Here is a 19,578-nt window from a genome sequence, read left to right on the forward strand (position 1 = left end):
GTATGTAATTTGTAAAAATACTCTTTGCTGTTAAGTGTTGTAAATCCAGTCACACCTTAGTTAAGTTACGATGTGAGTCCCTGTGAATTTAATGAGAATATATTTATCCCACAGGATTAGACTAAACAACAGCCTCTCAGAGTAAAGAGTGACTCAGAAAACCTCTCTAACATTGCTGGACTCTGAAACTCTACAGAGCTCAGCAAGGGCTTTCTCCTGCCCTAGTTCCCCCATGACACTGCGCTTCACTTCGAGTGGAGATGAAAGATTATCCCTTTTGTTCTAGATGCGGAAAGGCGTGGGATACTGTCACCTCATATCAGGACAAGTAGGTGATCCCTCTTAGGGAAGGAACAATTTTCACACACTGAGAGCCAGGCAGAAAACAGCCCACAGCTTCTGAACCAGGGTGCCCAAAACAGAAACAGCAGGAAGTGTGGGAAGATTCATCATAAAAGGAGATTTCCTTGCCTCCTCCTCCTTCCCTTGAGGAAGCTGACTCATGGTTTCTCAGCAGCACAGGCTCAGAGTCTTTCCCAGCAATGGCAAAGCATTCTGCAGTGACTATAATGAAATTCTAGTGAGTTGTAAAGGGTGACAGAAAAACAGAGGTTTTTTGAAACCTCTGTTTCAAAAGGTGCAGAAGAAGCTTGTCTGGAAGGGGTGCAGAAGGAGCTTGTCTCAAGGCGGATCAGAAAGCTCATCAGATGGTAGTTAATAAGAGGGACTGGGCACATCTTGCTCTCCAGTACCCCTGTTATTAAACACCTCCAGAATGCAGTAATCCCTGCAGCAGAACCTGGAGAGCCACGCTGCATCCTGCACTCCTAGCATCCCTTCTGCCATCACCCGGGGTGCCTCCCTGCTGCCACAGACAGGAGAGGACAAGGCTAGACAATGGGCAGGCCAGTACACTTTGCTCCCTGCCACTGTGGAAGGAGCAAGCATCAAACAGAAATACTTCTGGGCGTGGCAAGAGGCAAAGTTAAGCTCTTCATACAGCAGGCTATCCAAATTCAGATTACCCCAAGGGGTCCTACACTTCTTGATAAATCAAGATCTGCCTTATACTTAGCTTAAGAGGGAAGCCACATATGCTCATTTTCAATGCAATAAGAATATACATTAATTTTACTGAAGTACCTCTTACTACTTTGAGACAATTTTCTCTAGTGCTTTACTGTGTTGCAAAGTCACTACTTTTTAAGGGTGTCTGTGACAATGCAGGAATTCCTTCCCATGTTCTCTCTTTACTTACTAGATAAACTTATTTATTTATTCAAGTTTAAACATTACAGAGCACCAAGTCCATTCTCTGTTAGAACCACTGAAAACAACAGGCGTCCAGCTAAACCTGTTTGATAATAAATATTTGACATGGTTCATAGATCTTTCTCTGAGATAGTACAGTCTTCCAGCCTGAGATTTTACACTTATAAGGGGGAAAGATCAAAGTCCAATCATTCAAAGAGAGAGGACAGGTGCTTTCAGGCAGAGACAAAAATGTTCAGAAGCAAGCACAGGTACACCCAAAAGAGCAGTGCTTTGAGGGAGCAGTTGCGTGAGCAGCCCTAAAAATGCAGACAGAATAATCAGAATAATCAGTGTCCTGTGTGCATAAACTCCTCAGCCTAGTGACTGCTGATCTGAGCACAGATCTCAAGATGCATTTTTGTACTCTTTGTCTCTCACATCACTACCAAATACACATCCATAGATTACTTCCCAGACTTCCCAACATGAGAATAAGCTAGGGACTTCTTACTATATGCAGTCCTCAAAGTGGGTAACACCAAACAGACTAATGTCTGTGTGTGATATGATGAAGGAACTAAACAAAACTAAACAAACAAACAAACAACAGCAGTAAAGAAACAACAGAGGCACATGAGAAGTTCCAAACTGCAAAACAGTGCATCAGAAGTACTAAGGCTGCCACAGACAAGAGAGGATAAGGCTAGACAAGGGGCAGGCCAGTATACTTTGTTCTTTGTCACCATGGAAGGAGCAAGCATTGAAAATAAATACTTCTGGGTGTGGCAACAGGCAATACTACTCTCTCCACAGAGCAGGCTATCCAAATTCAGATTACCCCAAAGGGTCCTATGCTTTGTAAGTCAATATAAACCAGAAGTACTAAGTCTTTCTAAGTTCACTGCATTTCCAACACATCCATGATGTTCTTGAAACTCCTGACACAGTCAAAGCACTGACAGCTGTTATATATGGAGGCTTATCACTTATCACTCCTGGTGAACCTTTTAATTTCTGAAATCTTGACAAATGCAGGTGCTAAACCAAGAAAATGTAGTTTGACTTACTATTCTATATTGACCTTACAGAAGAAATTACCCTTCGTGTATCTCCCAGGATTAGGAATAAAGCCACAATAAATGGAACACATCCACCATGTAAATCTGCAGCTATAAACACAGACTGTATCTGTTTGAATTTGTAGTACAGAAACAATAATTAAACACTTACCCTCTGCTAAACAAGAGATAAGAGACAACTATTTTCTGAAGATTGGTAGAACTTGGCATCACTGGACCAACTATGTCTTCATTTGGGGTCCAGATTTTGTATTAGTCATGAGTAGTCATAACTCATCTGAAATACTTGCAGGCATAACAAATCTCTCCTTAGCTGAGAACTTCCAAAACAATTTATCACTGAAGAACACTATTTGTCTGCACAGGGTTTAAAGATTTATCATTCTTTCAAGGTATTGTATTATACTTATTTCTTTTAAGAGCAGGTCAGAACAGAACCCTCCTGCTGAATATGAAAGATCCTCACGTCTGTATCTCAGAGGGGTTTTTTAATCCGTTCATGCCCCTACACCCCACACAAATAAGAATGGAGAATAGCTGATTTCTCATCCCCTCCATTTCAAACTGATCAGGATGACAATCCTGTACTTTCAGTGATAGCTTTTTATCTCCTTTGCAGAGAAATAAACTTTTCACCCTTGACACCCCATTTAGATGTGGTGAGGTCAGAAGTCAGGCAGAAACATCTCTGCTGACGTGTATTTCACAATGATTAATAGGAGGAAAAGGGGGAAGTCATTAGAAAGAAAACCAGAAGAACCCAATGGCAAACACGGCACACAATCCTGTCAGGGTGTTGGAGATTATTTTTAAGAATAAAAATAAGAATAAAGAAAAAAGTTCTTGTCCCTCTCCCTCAGTTCAAACATGATGTTTAGATGAAGTGCAATACTTGGTTCAATGAGAAGAATTCCAGTTGGGCTTTGCCTGGGCAACTTGCGGCTTCTGCCACCCACAGCCAGCATATAGAAGAATACTTGTTTGTCACTTCACCTACCAATTTAATTCTCAGGACTGAGCAGCCCAAAAAAATACTATTCATATTCCATGCCAATTTGCTTCTCTATATTGTAAAAAATCCCCATAAAGTGGCAATAAATTCAGGACTAACTAATTTTAACTTAAAAATGTGTAAGTTACTATATTTTCAGCATAAAAATATAATCTGGTAGCATTAATTTGACAGCTTCTAAAGACTGAATTTCAAATACAAAATAACATTAGGAAACCATTGCTGGCCATGCAAATAGAAGTTTACCGGTTTTGTAGAAAATGAAGATTTCCAATGCATTTTTTTTTAATAGTTCACATTTATAATTTTAAAGTACACATTTACTTATTAAATTACCGAAACTAATTTTGCTAAGGATTTGTGCACTTAAAATTGCATTGCTTTAATATTACTTAGTCATTTTTTCTCTTTGTTATATTATGTTAATCACTTAATAACATACATACAAACTTCATTTCATTCTACTATAATGACATTATCAAGTTCTCCTTTCCCTCACTCCTCTATGAAATCTTTCTTCCTGATTTGCATATCAGATTCTCCACTTCTTTCCAATTTTCTTCTGCATTTTATTTTCTCACCTTCTCTTTACATCCATTTCTTTTCTCGTGATCTGCACAGAGCTGTAAAAGGGCTGTAGTTTATCATGCAAAATGGAATGGATTTTAAAACTCCCCATCATTTATTTAACCATAGAAAATCATGTCTCCAGAAGAACAAAAAATTCTGTGAGAAACACACCCTCCACACAGATGAGTTTTTAATCAAAATGGCAAATATCTTACAGCTGAAATGCATTTATATAGCCTTAGTGAATTCTGGAAACTGGAGCTGAGAAACCTTATGTCCTTTGTGGCCTGAACAGAGTAAGCATCCCACATTTAACACAGTGTCAGTCTCTCTTGCACATGATCCATCACCCCAGGCAAACAACCAACCAACCAACCCCACATTTCATTGCAAAGAGATAATAAAAGGAGCACTAGAGGGACAAAAGGCACAGAAGCCTCACAGGAGACTAAGTGCAAAATGTCTTGGGCTGAAATAAGAAATTTAAACTTTTCTGCCTTCAGCTGCCAGGTAGACCAAGCGCAAAGGGTGCAGCAGTAAAAGTCATGGGGTCACCAGAACAGTGACATTTGTTTGCTTTGTCATTTCCTTACCAACAACACAGTAAGGAAGAAAAGGCATAATATTAGGCCAGTATCTGAACTGAAACGTTTACAAACTTTTATGATTACACATTTTTTTATTAAAAATCACTTTAAGTGAGTTTTATTATGAAGAGTCTAAATTAAACACTTCAGCAATAACTAACTCAGGCAAAAATGGGGCTCCCTGTGTCTTTCATAGATACATATTTCAAGACTATCTATCCAAGCAAAGTACACCTTCATTCAATCAAGGTCTCTTACTATTTGAACACACAAATACACAGAAAAACTGGACTAAAATGTGTGGATTTAGATGTGAGTTACTGAAGGCAAACAGGAAGGGAATAGCCATACCAGGACTTACACAATATTGTGGCAAATACACAAGGCATATAATGACGTGCCTTTTCTGACCTTAATGTAGGTTCGCCTACATACACTGGACAGATAACTGATCTGGACCTTTCAATTATTTTCCATCCTGCTAGGATACATGACCTAGAGGTGACAGACATAAAATTCAGCAGTCATATGCTATGCTCTGGTAGGAGGCACTAAGACAATCTTTTCAAACTCCTGCAGATAATCACTGATAAAGCTTCACTACAGCAGCTATAATCATCTACTAAACAGTGAAAAGAAGTGCAATGGCTTTGCATGACTATTTCTGTACAACAAAAACTGACAGGCAAGTAAGATCAGACCTGCAAAAGTTTTCAGTCAATGCCAATGACTGAAAAACAAAACAAGGTATTTGGCAAAGCAGGACTGACCTGAGTTGTGAGGGAGACCTAGTAGCGCTCCATCCCCTCAGTTTAGTCAGTCCCTCTAAGATTGACATCAGCATCACTATAACAGGGGACTTCTTTGCCTCTTCACAGGAGAACAAAAACAAAATTTGGCTGAAAACTGCACTTGACAATTAAAATCCTCCCTGGGCTATACTTCCAAGTGCTTGAGAGTCTTTACACGCAAGCACCAACAGGGATGAGACGCACGAGCCTCATTAGAGAACACACAGACTTCTGTATGAAATGAATATTCTCCCTCTTTTCCTAATTCATATTAGGACACTGAATTAACAATTCCCATTTAAGTGCCAGTGATTACTGTTGTTGCTGTTGTTGTTGTTGATAATAATAATAATAATAATAATAACGATGATGATGATGATGATGATGCTAGTGCAAGCAGAGGAATCTCACCACAACCTAAGGATACAGAGGGTATATCCCCTAAGACTTTGAACACAGGTTATATTGGTCAAAGAAGGAAATCAAGCACACAACTCAAATCCCACTGTCTCCATAATAACTGAATTATATTAGAGCAAAGCTATTAAGGCTATTTAATACTATCATCCCAGAGTTCCAAACAACTTTAACATTTTGCCTGCTTACAGATACATTTAAATGGATCCTAGCTGAATAATTGGTTTTGTTGCTTTGGAGTCTGTTCATTAGCAGAACCCCTACCTTTTCCATGCATTATTAAAATTCCTTTCTTAATGAATTTTTCTACACATGGAAATATTTTACTGACAAAATTCAAACAGAAGTATAGACTATGTCAACAATGCTAAATTATCTTCACAGCAATGCATAACTGAAAGAAAAACTACAGCAGTGCACCACATGATAGAGTATGGCAGTCTAAATGGTCCCACTTCAATAAACAGTCCAGAAATAATGGATTTCAAAGGCAAGAGCACCTATTGATTTAATACAGGTATCTGAAAGACACAAAAGAGATTTGTAATCCTTGCTTTCTCTAAAATGCACAGAGATGCAAAACAGGTTATTTTTCCATGAGTAAAACAGAACAGTTGAGAAGAGAATGCATGGAGAAAAACAGCTTATTCTGAACACTCACTGTTCCCATAATCAAACATCACAGCCTCAATTATGAGACAGGAAATACAGGAAAGAATAAAATACTATATTGAGGGAGTTATATTAAATAATACACCTTTCAATCAATTCCACTCATTGGAGCATCTGCTCTAAGCAAGTAGCTGACGTTAGAAAGAATTACATCTGTGTTATACAGAAACCCTAATCTGAAGATGTGCATTGAGAAATGAAGGCACGCCCTTGCAGAAAGTCACACACATGTGAAAAGAGTCTTGGCTAAGGGCCCAGTCTGCAGCTGGGTACACTGCGCTCTTTAATATGCAAAGGAGAAGCTGGTAACCTGTAAATATAAATTCAAATATAAATTCAACTATAGGTCTATCAGGCATAGTGTATCAGAAGCAAGTACAAAATAGACACCAAGGAAAAAAAAATGCCAGTGCAGCTTTTTTTTTTTTTTTTTTCCTTGTGATAAAAGGAAGCACTTCTACAGCCATTTTGGAGCTGTGTCTACATTCCATGTATTGAGACTTTCCACCAATGTCTGAAAAACTAACCAACTAAAAAAACAGATTATCAAGTATTCTTACATACTTACACTTGTTTTAATTTTATCCTAACATTTCCATTTTTTAACTAAAAGGACAGCCATGCCCTTAATCACCACAATAAATTTTTCATCCAATTTTTATTAGCAGAACCCTGTGCAAGACATACTTTCTTTAAAGTACTGAGAAACTTCTCTCCACAGGCTCCTGCTTCCACTCCTACTGTATGTGGATGTACAATACATTAAACTGTATTATAAATTAGCTCTCAGAATGGAACAACCAGGTCCAACAAACAATAATGTTACACAATGTTACATTATATATATATATATATATATATATACACATATATACATATATAGGAACACCAAGTTCCTGCATTTACACTGTTTGCTTATACTAAGAATGGATGGTTCAACAGAAAATGCAAACACTAAGATGCCACAGCATTAACGGCTGCCACTTTTTAAACTGCTGAATTCTTTCAAACTGAGCAGAATAAATTAAAAGCAGCCATGAACAAGGAGCTATGTCTTTCAGTTACAACCCTCTCATTTAGGAGTCACTTTCATTTAATCATATACACTCGTCAAAGGTGCAGTTAACAAACATTTACTACTGATTTAACAGGCCCTAACACAATAACCCAAAGCAAAAAACACACTAACCCAAAGTACAAAGACAAAGATCAGAGTTTATTTTTCAGTCTGAAATAAGATGTCAAGTACCAGGCTCTTCACAGCCATTTCCAAACTGAACAATGATGTAGAGGGATCTAACCAGGGAGACCAAGCAAAAACAAAGCAGTGATGAGTGTAGCTTGTGTCTGACAAAATTGCAAAAAGAAGAGCAACTATTTAATGCAAAGGAATATGTTTTTGCAAGAACAAGAGAGATGCTGGTTCACTATCTACATTGTGGTCAGAAATTGGAAAATAATCTAATATTAAAAGGAAGGTGTCTAAAACTATATCCCAATGTCACCAATTTCTCTCTGGAGATTTATACATTTACCAAGTGGATTACCACAAAAGAGTTGCTCAGAAATAGGCTGGATTCAGTGTTATAGAATCTTTTCAATCTTATATTCAAAGCTCCAGACAGATCTCTCACCAGTACACATTATATTCAGGAAGTCCATCCCATTCTCAGCAGTATTATAAGTAGGCAAATCCAAAGCACATCAATAAAATATGCCTTCTCTTTCCCAGTTCTCTCTTCATATGCCTGCCTAGTTATCACAATTACCTGCCTTACAAACACAAACAAATAGCTGGAAATCGTAATACCAGCACTGCTGCCCTACAGTGACTAATATGAAGCGTATGAAAATTTTCTGATAGCTAATTCTCACCCCAACAGCTATAACCAGAGCCTAGTGGGAGCACCGCTCCTGAATCCTTAACTGGTCTGTGTGCTGCAAGGACGTGCCTGGTCCTGCTGCTGCAGCATGACAGTGAGAGATTGTCTGAACGTGCTCTCTGCACAAAGACACGAGTCTGAAGGAGCAGATGTTACAGCGGGCATCACATCCCGGGCATCGGAGGGACCAGAAGGTGTATGCCTAATGAAATCCAAACCAGACCACAGGGCAGCAAGGCAAGAGGCTCATGGCTTTCTCCATGAGAATGTGTACGGCATACAGCTGTGTCTGCAGTGACAAATATATAAATATAACAGACGAGGCAAAGCAAGCTGAAACCAAGGGAGAATGAAATGGTCGGACTGACAGGGGACATAAGCAAGCAAGGGCAGCGAGTTACAGTGCTACTAAAACATCTCACATATTATTAAATATTAGACACCCAAGAGAGCAGTTTTGTACTGTGGTTAATTTGACCTAAACACTGGGCTGCCACCAACAAGAGAGTCTCCCTTCTCTCCCTTCATCACTCTCACTGTTCCCAAGAACCAGCAACCTATTTAATCTCTCCCTTGTACTGCATATAACAACTGTGCAGCCATAATCACCAGTTCTCTAGCAAATCAAGGCACTGTGGAAGTGAAGGAGAATTAATATAGCTGCATACCCCTCTTTACCAGCAGATAATGAAAAAGCTCCCTTTGGGCAGCAGTCTGGGGTTAGGCTGGATTGCACACACTGAGAAACCACACTCTGGAACTGCAAGACTCTGCACCCACATTTCCCTAAATACTTCGTTCCTTTCAACCTTGTATTTGCATTATCTGCCTTAAATTTTCCAATCTGGGGAGCTGTACACATAAGACACCATCTTGGTTATGAAGATGTTTTCCCCATCTGGTATCAAAACTGCAACAAAAAGCTTTCAGATGTATCAAGGAATGTCACAACCCCTGAGAGAATAACTTGCATGGCCACAAGCATGAACTGTGAAATTTTCTCCTTATAAGTCATCAAAATCTAAGCCCTGAAATGTCAGGTCCTAAGGAACATCTCCACAGAGATTTAAAGTACCAACTGTATATGTAGTTCGTAGATATTCCTGAAGAAAAAAAGGAGTGCAAATCTTGCGCAAGGAAAGACAAAAAAGAAAAAAAAGAAAAAAAGAAAAAGAAAAAGAAAAAGAAAAAGAAAAAGAAAAAGAAAAAAAAAGAAAAAGAAAAAAAAAGAAAAAGAAAAAGAAAAAGAAAAAGAAAAAGAAAAAGAAAAAGAAAAAGAAAAAGAAAAAGAAACAGTTTGCTAGACAAATAAATTGACTACCTTACAATTCTCACAATAGCCACAGCACACAAGTACAGAGTTCAGCTTGAGAAGCTGAGATCATCTGGTGCTGAAATTGCAACTGCTTTTGCTGCCTGAACCTCAGATATCATAACAATGACTAGTTATAACAGTTTTGTATTAACAAAATGAACTAATTAATCTCAGAATAGTACTATGAAGTAAAATCCAATTATTCCCATGCAATACTGATGAAATTGAGGTACTAATTGATACTTAAAACATGCCTGTCCACCAGGCATATAGTCTAGTCTTCCTTTTGGGAGAACAAATATTTTCTGCAACAAACTGAATTCACCAGACTGATCATTTGGTGTGTGACCACACAAATGTTAACGATATGACAGCAGAGAGGCACAAAAAAAAGAGAAGTAGTATTTTACCCACACAGTTGTACTTCATGTGCTACAAAACAGGAACTCTGCTGCTTAGAACATAGTAATCTTTCAGCCAAATCTCAGTTGTGAAGTCACCATGTAAACAACTACACATCCTCTGTGCTCATCACATTAATTCTGGCAACACAGGTCCTGCCCATACACGCCTTTGAAACTGATAGTTGCCTTCCTCAAAACTGCTACACAGAGCTATCATCTTCCCCAACAAGTGTTTCAGCCTCTCTTTTAGCCTACAGACCCAGGACCTCTGTGATTCTGAGTGGGGTTTGCTGTGTGGGTGACAATTATTGCAGCTAGAGGAAGTGAGCACTGTAGAGTACCCCCATCCAAATTTACAGTCTCCATGTAGGCACATAAAATCCAAAGGAGGACAAGACTGCAGAAACAACATGCAAGAGAGACAGTGTGAGAAAAAAGGAGTATCTGCACTGGGCATCTTAAGCCTGTAGTTTTTTACAGATAAAAAAAAATGCACAAAAACTGAAAGCTTGGCAAAAATGGTAAAGAAAGAAGGAGAGGGCACAAGTGAAAATTGAAAATGCTGTCTGCAGTGCTGTGGGTGAATCTGTGTGCATAAAATATAAGAATTCTGTTCTGCCTTTATGAACTGCCTTGATTTTTATGTCTAACAGCTGCTTTTCACTCTCAAAATACACTGACCTGTGCTTCTTCCACTACAAGAAGAGAAATAACAACTACTAATTTGTCAGGGAGAAAAAATAGCCAACACAGTAATTAAGAGCTAGTAAGTAATGAGCATGGTTGCTTCAACATACAATGGCTTTTCTGATTTCTCTGGGAAAAGTGTTAAGTCTGGAAATAAATAATTTGCAAACAGCATAAAGAGTCCAGGCTCCAATGTTGTGTTCTGCGTTCTCTGGGGACTGAGGGGAAGGACACACGGACAGAAGTGCCAAGCCAAAAACAGGCTGAAGTAGGGTTTTCCAGCAAGCCAGCAAGCTCCAAGTTTCAAGATCAGCCTGGAATCTGGGAAGGTGGTTTATACATCAGCAAAGAGCCTGACCCTGATTCGAGGCCACAGGATGTTCACAGCAGCAAAGAAAACAAGACAGTGACCCCCTGTGTATCATATGGGCTAAATTAAGCAAAACTGAGACAAGAAACCCATGTTGAACCTACCTTCTACTTGCTTTCTTCACCTCTCACTTGACAGCTACCTATTAAAGCATAAAAATTCCCTGGTAATGAAGGTCTGGAAACAGATGTTAATCAGCAGTGCAGAGTCTGAGGCATCAGCAGGTGCTCCATGACCTGTAGACTAGCTGGTTCCAAATGTGGAAGGGTCACAACAGAGTGGCCATTCCCAGGGAACACAGGAAATGAAAAAACGAGTGGCAGCCTCTACAAAACCCAAAGAAAGGCAGAAGCTACTATTATATGACCCAAGCACCATCTCCTACTGTCTGTACAGTACCAAGCAGAGGTAACAGCAGCCCTGCTGCTTTCCTTGTTTTGTCCTGGAATCCAACTCACTGTCCTGGTTTACCATTTTCTCACTGCCACCCCCACTACCTTGTTTTTGGAAGAGGACTCACACCAGTCAAGAGCTGAAGCTAGTACCACATCTGACCTGTTTCTAAAAGGCCTCTTCTGAATTAAAGCACATGGCCAAGAAACTGCGTGTCTGAAAGATCCTGATCTAGCTAGGGAGACTTGTCAGACACTGCTGGGTCAAAGGTGAGACAATAGTGCATTTCAAAACCACCACGGATGACCAGGTAGACTTCTTTATGAAAGGAAAAAATAATAACTTGGGAACATTTCACTTCTTTAAGGAAGATCAACTGAATCCATATTCTGAGCATCTCTAGGATATACAATAATCTGTTCCTGTCAAAGTATTTCTAACGCTATTTTCTATTTCTATCCAAAATAACATTTACAATACAAAATGCCTTCTATGCAGAAAACATGGCAGTAGAAACAGTTTTCATGAAAGGAGAAGTATCCAATATTGAGAACTACTTTGTGAAGAAGGGTCTCAGCTTCCACAGGAAGAGTAGCCAAATATGTGCAGTATTTTATAAACCCAAAGACTTGGTAACATATATCTATCTACAGATAGACAGAGGCCACATTCCCAGCAGAATTTGAGCACTTATGGTTAAATGGGAGAAACGTTAGGAATTTAACATTTGGTACAGGAAATATACATCTGGGATTCCTATGCAAGCAAAGAGCACACTACGAGCATGACCATTACACCCTCCCTCCCCTTCAGATACAGCATTCTGCACAGCTGGAACAGAGCTGCTGCTCTGCCTGCAAATGTGACTACCTACAGACCTCACCGATCATGCAGTTTCAGCAGCAGATTTTTAACCATTTGGAAGGGATGCTGTTAAGAAAAGCACTGGCAGCTGCCACTTGCATACACCTTATTCCTCTTGCAGAAAACAGCAAACTCTTCAAAGGATGGGAGCTGGGGGTTGATATTCCCAACACTACCTTCAGAGACAGATGCTGTCTCTAACCCACAGCCTGTCAATGCTCTAAAGATGCATATCAGACACTCTTCTTTTCTTTAGGAAACATAAACAGATAATGGGACCATGTATTTTAATTCTGAAGTGTCTCAGCACTGATGGATGAAATATATGACATAAAAATGTCAATCATCTTTCCTTCAAGTGTACTATGTATCTCTGGGTTGCTTCTACCAGAAGTCTTGAAGTAAGAAAGAAGATCTGAATTAAATAATATTCTCCCTCAGACATATCCTTTCCTATGTCTATTGAACAGAAATTATGTAACATTTAATTTAAAGTGAATCAGTAAAGGAAAATAGCTCTTGGTCACGTGTACAAATCCTCTGAAGAATAAAATGCACAATGATGTCCCAACCTGACTTGATTTCCCTGAACCCAGAGAAGCGCACTTGGTGTCTCATTTCACCAGAGTTTAAGTTCATGCAGATTTAGTGGCTAGACCTATATGAAACATGAGGGATAGAAATTAAAGCAATCTTAGGAGCAGATACAAGAATTTCTTTAATATGCTTCAATTGCACTTTAAAACATTTTAAGGATTTTATGCAAAAATAGATATGTAGCAATGGTTCCAATTAAGCATCACTGATCTGCAGTCTAAGATGTGGGAAAGAAAGCACAGAAGGTGAAAGAAGTTTATTTTTTTTGCTTTGTTATAATTCCTCCAAACTTTATTGATTTCCAAGGAAAAAGTTCACAATTCACATGCCGTTAGTGAGGACAGAAAGGGACTTGCTGAGCTGTGAATAATTACCAAATTATTTCCTTCTTCCTGGAGGAAGAGAAACTCCCAGAAATGCCAGTGTCAGTGCAGACCGACACATATCCTATTAGCTTATGTGTTACCTATTCCTTGAATTGTACATATGAAAGTATGGCATTGTACAGATTTTGGCTGGGCTTGAGTTAATTTTCTTCACAATAGCTTGTACAATGCTGTTTTGGGTATGTGACCAGAGACCAGTACAACTCTTTCATGTAGGGTTGAAGGAGACTGCAACAAGGAGATGGCAAAATATCAACAGGGAATTCATGTCCCTTGGAAAGATGTTGAAGACCCATTTGCACAAGAAAGATCTGGACTTGCTGCACTGGGTCCAGAGAAGGGCTAGGAGCACCTCTCAACCTCTCATATGAGTAGGGTCTGAGGGATTTGAGAGGTCAGCCTGGAGAAGAGAAGGCTCTGGGGAGACCCACTGTAACCTTCCAGTATCTGAAGGGGGTCTATGAAGAAGACAGAAAGTGACTTTTCACATGGTCAGATAGGGACAGGACAGGGAGAATGCCTTCAAACTAAAAGATAGTGGGTTTAGATTAGTTACTGGGAAGAAATTCTTCACTAGGAGAGTGGTAAGGCACTGGCACAGGTTGCCTAGAGAGGTGGTGGATGCCCCATCCCTGGCAGTGTTCAACACCAGGCTGGGTGTGGCTTTGAGCAACCTGATGTAGAGGGAAGTGTCCCTACCCATCTTGCAACAAGATGCTGTTTAAGGTCCATTCCAGCCCAAACCATTCCATGATTCTGTTATAGCCAGTGCTGGTAACACAGGGCTCTTCTAGGTATTGCCGTGCAGAGCTTATACAGCACCAAGAAAGTGGTGGGGGTGGGCAAGAGTCTAGGAGAGGGCATAGCCAGCATAGCCAACCCCAAGTCACTCTGGCTGGGGCCAGCAAGTGACTGCAGCGCCCTGTGGGGCTGAGCTGCTCCATGGTATTCGCTGGGACACCAAAAGGAGGATGCTCCTAACAGTATATGCTGTGAGCTTGGATTTCATACAGCATCACTTCATACAGCAGCTCTTCAAGTACTTATGTAAAATTTCAAATACATCCAGATGTGCTTTTCTTATCTCCCTTCTCCATTTTAACTCATGCAGGTCCGAGAATGACCGTGCATCTCCAGCTTTGAAGGAACTTTGAAAACCACTAAGGATAACATCTTTTTAATGATAACCAGGCTTGTTTCAGGTGTTACTTTTGGAATACTGTGATAGCTTCTTTTAAAATACACATAACAGACCAGCAACAGACCCACACCCCATGTGGTTCACCAAATTTCCCATGTACTACTGCTGGTGCCTTCTTGGGACTACCTAAAACCAGAGGCCAGACAAAATTAAGAGCATAAAAAGCAGTAATACTTATTGAAGTGCCTTTAGGTACATTTAGGGCAGAGAGAGCCCACCCAGGGGCTACACCCAAAAATGGATGGTGGGTCACAGGTTTTCACACTTTTATAAATTCAGTCCATTTGCATATTGGGAGTTAATTTTCCAATTACAGCTTCAGGTAATGCAGTAATTTACTTCAAGTTTGCTCCCCCCCACCAAGTCATTTTTGTTTGCATTTCTCAGGGCCTGAGAGAGTGAAGAGTCCTTGATTCCCAGGCCTAGAGAGGAGTTGTTTTGTCTGACCAAAATGGGAAAGCAGTAGCTAACACTTGATATGGATTTTAGTGTTATACACTAAAGAATTGGAGCATAACAAACACAGGAAAAATATAAAAGCTAAAATCCTAAGGCATCACCACAGGCCTCATTGCAAACCATTATCTGATCATTCCCTGCAGTAACCTGTTATATGAGTAAATTTATGTGAATCTAGATTACAGTCCTTATTTAAAATCCCACTGACAGATGTTACAAACACTACAAATGCTTCAACTTTATGCATGCAAATATGCAAGTATTTTGTTTTCAGACCGAAGACAAGAAAGTAAAGTATTTTAATAAGAAACCTACACTATATACATCCAAATGGCTTTGTATAATTAACTCAATTTTGTTTGCCTGAAATGAAAATGTTAGTTCAGCCAGGAGTTAGATCTAGTGATTATATTACAGTTTGCAATCACACTTACAAGTTATAGGGACACAAATTAAATTAAATCCAATTTTGAATCTGATCATGGCCACCATTAAAAATATCCTACAATTTTATCAAACTGTAATGTTTAGGAGGCACATCCTCCCACAGATTATCTTTAGTTTTCTTTTTTTAAAAAAGCAAAATCTTAAATGGGCCAATTATTTCTAAGAATGAGACTAATTAAGACTTTCCTTTTACTCACATGGAAAAAATATATACTTATTTGCCAGACCTGGAGGCCTCAAGCTTGAGATCAAGAACATGACATTAAGAGAAAGATGATGTTCCAGGTATCTATCCATACAGACTTCTCTCCATTATACATGCTGATAAAACCTGTCTTATCCTACAGAGCAGCACTAAATACATACGCACTTACAGATTCTGATTTTTACTCTGTTTTCTTGTTGTGTAGTCCATTTTCTCCCTAAAGCATCAAAGTTTATTCTTCCCTTTATTCCTAGCCTATCAATATGGAATGGTACATTTTCTTGGAATATAATACATTCCTCTCCTTTTTTCTCAAGGGTGTTACTTTTCTTTTTCCCTGAGACACCGTCTTTCTTCACATGCTCACACTGGCGTCATTTTCTCTCTGACTCAAGCTCTCACACCTATCCTTCCATTTCCCCTTCCAAATCACATGCTTATCTCCTTGTCACTCCCCCTGCCCTTTCTACTAATAGCCAGCATCTTCCTTCCCTCGGTTTCTCCAGGGCTGTCTCCTGATTAACCCTTTCTATGCACCCATACCTGGCTCCCAGTCAGTAAGGCAGCTCCAGCACACCCACCTGAGCACTTTTTGTGTGGTTTTGTGTGTCTAGCCTGAGCCATGCTGCCACGTCAGATTTCCAATCTGCCTAGCTGCCAAAAGGTGTAAGGACATGAAAGGCAACGAAAGATCATTATTCCTGAAATATCCCAAAGCATTCCAGTAAAGCCAGGGACACCCCCCTAATGTCGCTAAACCTTTTCATCTGTAGATTCTGTAACAAGACAACAGCATTCACTGAGCCATGAGACATTCACCAAAGCTACATTAGGACAAGACCCGCATAATCATATTGTTTTAAAATTGGTAGAACAGCACTTCTCATCAAGAGCCACAGACATTCATGCTGATGCAATGGTATGTCACTTTTCCCCGTTCCACTAGACACCACTTTAAACATTAATTTCAAATACCTGAATGCAACTATATGCATTCATACAGTATAGATGATTGAGTTCATAAGCTCCATTATGTCCTCAGTGCAATACCCAGCTGTGAAAGACAAGCTCGTCCAGACCTTCTCTTCCATTATCTCTAATCTTTTTAAAACATACTATCAGAAGAGCAGAATACAAAAGAGCAGAAACAGGTTATAAACCACACTGTACCAAGGCAGCCTAAGGTGAAGCTGTAGAATGAGATATATAGATTTGGAGATCACAATGCACAGACTTTACTGGTGGGAGGGGGTGGAAATCAACTCTTATTTTTCTTTAATGATTAAATACAATCATCATATGGGCCATTCACTTATGAGCTGGACTTGATGATCCTTGTGGATCAAGCATGTTTCTACCATGTTTGTGGGTCGTCCCTTTCAACCCAGAAAATTCTGTCATCTGTGAAATATATCTTGGGATGTCAAAGGCCTGGTGTCACAATTCAGGGGCACTTGAATCTCACACAGAGAATATGCTGGACATGCACTGTCATTTTACCCAAAACACCACAGTAAGGCACAAATCTCACAACTGCTTTGTATTAAAAGATGGACTTAGAGCAAAATCCCACTGAAAAATACAGGAACCTATGTTGACTGACTCAGCTGAGTTTCACTTCACCAAGAGAACTCTTGAGACGACCCAGGAGACAAAAGACTGAATGCTCATTAAAAAGATGTCTTTGACATCTCCATTCCTAACCAGCTGTCTCCACCAAGCACCTATGTTGCTGTTCCAAAGCATTCATCCAAGCTGCCAGCATCCAAGCAGCCCCGCACAATTATTCACACCCAAAAATCCTTACAGAAGGATTTAGGATCCTGAGACCAAAGTTCAGAAATAGTAAAAGGTAAAAAATGAGAAAGGGCCTGACAATGCAGAGGTTTTAAGAAAGTTTTAGGCTCTATTTTCATGCTGGTACAGCCTAATTGTGGAGCTGGATTGTGTTGTCTCACAGTTGAGCACCCTGACACCTCTACCCTGGGAACTGATCAGATACACCAGTGAATGGAGGGCAACCACTAGGACAAAACATTTAGACATATTTTGAAACAAAAAAGGCCTGCACAGATACCTAATGCTACATTGTCACTCTTGCAGTGAGAACACCGCAGGAACAGGAGGGAGGCAGTTTTGTAGAAAGAGCAAAGAAGGCTTTATTCAAGATAACCACGCGGTTTATTTAGTGATATGATACATTCTATTTGATTAGCTAACTAACAAAAACACCTCCCTCACACACTGTCCTTGAAAAGAACAGAGAGACAAAGTAGAAAAACACTACCTGCAGATTGTTTATACTTGACAACTTATCACGTCCCTACAACTCCCTAAAAGTTCTCACAAGCCGCTGTGAGAAGCGCTTGCCATTTCTCTCTCTCTGTCCCATGGCATCAACACAACATGACTCTAGACAGGAGCTAAGTACCTACCTAAATTCCCTGGGAGTGCAAGTCCTGACACAAGCCTGTCAGCTTTTCCTACTGGACAACTTTGCAAAGCCTCTCCTCAGCACCCCGACAGTGCCAGCCAGAGCTGGGTGCCTGTACTGCCAGCTCCAGGCACAGGAAACCAGAGGAAGATTTCCAGTACACCTTACGAGACAGGTGCTCTAAGACCTGAGTAAGTTACTTTTCAAATTATTCAAAAGACCGACAAGTGTAAGTTTCTCTGATCCAAATGTCCCACTGCCTTCTTACTAGTACACGGGCACTTGCTTGGCATGTTCATCCATCTTCACTGTCAGTGGAAAATAAAGTTTTAGATTTTATTTTAAAAGGTGGATGTTTCTACCATGCTGTTTTGTAAGACACCGCTGCAGGCTCATTTGCCACTTTACTAAACAGAACTGGTTATGAAATAAGCAGCTGGTTATGAAATAATGCGAACTGAGTTACTCAAAATGCTATTGATGGCATTGACCATGTGATATGGTCAATCTTGATGAAAATTATACTAAGGAATCAGAGAGTACTTTGAGCCTCTGTAAACACATACGTGTTACGCTTAAACATAAGGCAGGGTGGGGGGTGGTTAGCTAGATAGATGGCCAAGATCCACACATAGATACACTGGGTTAGGTTCTTGAAGTGTAAATAAAGACAGTATCATTGCTTCAACTTTATGCAGCTGATTGCAGCTACAGAAATAATCAAAGCAATTTAAACTATAAATGAGATTATTTCTAAATTAAATTTGGCCAGAAGTTAAATATTTTCCTCAATTACTGCAATAAACTTTAACTGAAAAAAATTGAATAGTAAAGGTAAAAAATGACCATATAAAAGAAACTAAACTGTGCTTTCTCTTTAGTTAAACTTATGTCATCTTATCAGTTTCCTTTCATAGTCCAGAGGTGGAGAGGATCAGGCTAAATGAAGAAGCCTTTTATATATTCTGTTTCAATCAACATACTGATCAGCAGCAAAATGAAAATGTTTCTGTGATAATCTCCTGAAACTTATCAAGTACAATAATAAAAACCTCAGCAGTTCTGACCAATTGACTTCAAAATTGAAACAATCTAGGTAGGAAAGTTCCAACATCACCCCAGCCCACTCAGCCTTCACTTCACCAACCAAGCATTTTTTCAGTACAGTATATTATGTAGTTAGTTCATCATAAGCATATTGCAATCATTAGACATTGAAATCACTGAAGTTTGAGAGCTGTAAAGGATTCTCACTCAGTAGCAGCTAATGTCTCCATCACTGGCATAATGTGCCACTGCAGAGCTATGGGCTGCACCCAACAAGGAGCTTAAGGATACTAGAGGTAGAACAGCTCAACTGTTTTATCTGTCTGAGCCTTGAATACACATCAGTCTGATGCATAAAATATTACTTTTTGAATTTTAGGTAGAAAGTTTGAACGAAGTGTGGTATTAGTCATGCCCAGCTCTTCAGATTAAATTAATACAAAGCCTGGCATTGTATCTCTTAAGGAAATAACACAGCTATAGCACGTAATACATCCAGCTTCA

The 19,578-nt window shown here is 39.6% G+C and overlaps 1 protein-coding gene across 2 annotated transcripts in view; it reads right to left on the minus strand.

Moving 5' to 3' along the window:
• Positions 1–19,578, minus strand: part of PARP8 (poly(ADP-ribose) polymerase family member 8) — a 120,187-nt gene that overhangs the window by 85,132 nt on the left and 15,477 nt on the right. The gene's annotated exons all lie outside the window — the stretch shown is intronic.

The sequence above is a fragment of the Camarhynchus parvulus genome, chromosome Z (assembly GCF_901933205.1).
Source record: "Camarhynchus parvulus chromosome Z, STF_HiC, whole genome shotgun sequence".
Classification (NCBI taxonomy): Eukaryota; Metazoa; Chordata; class Aves; order Passeriformes; family Thraupidae; genus Camarhynchus; species Camarhynchus parvulus.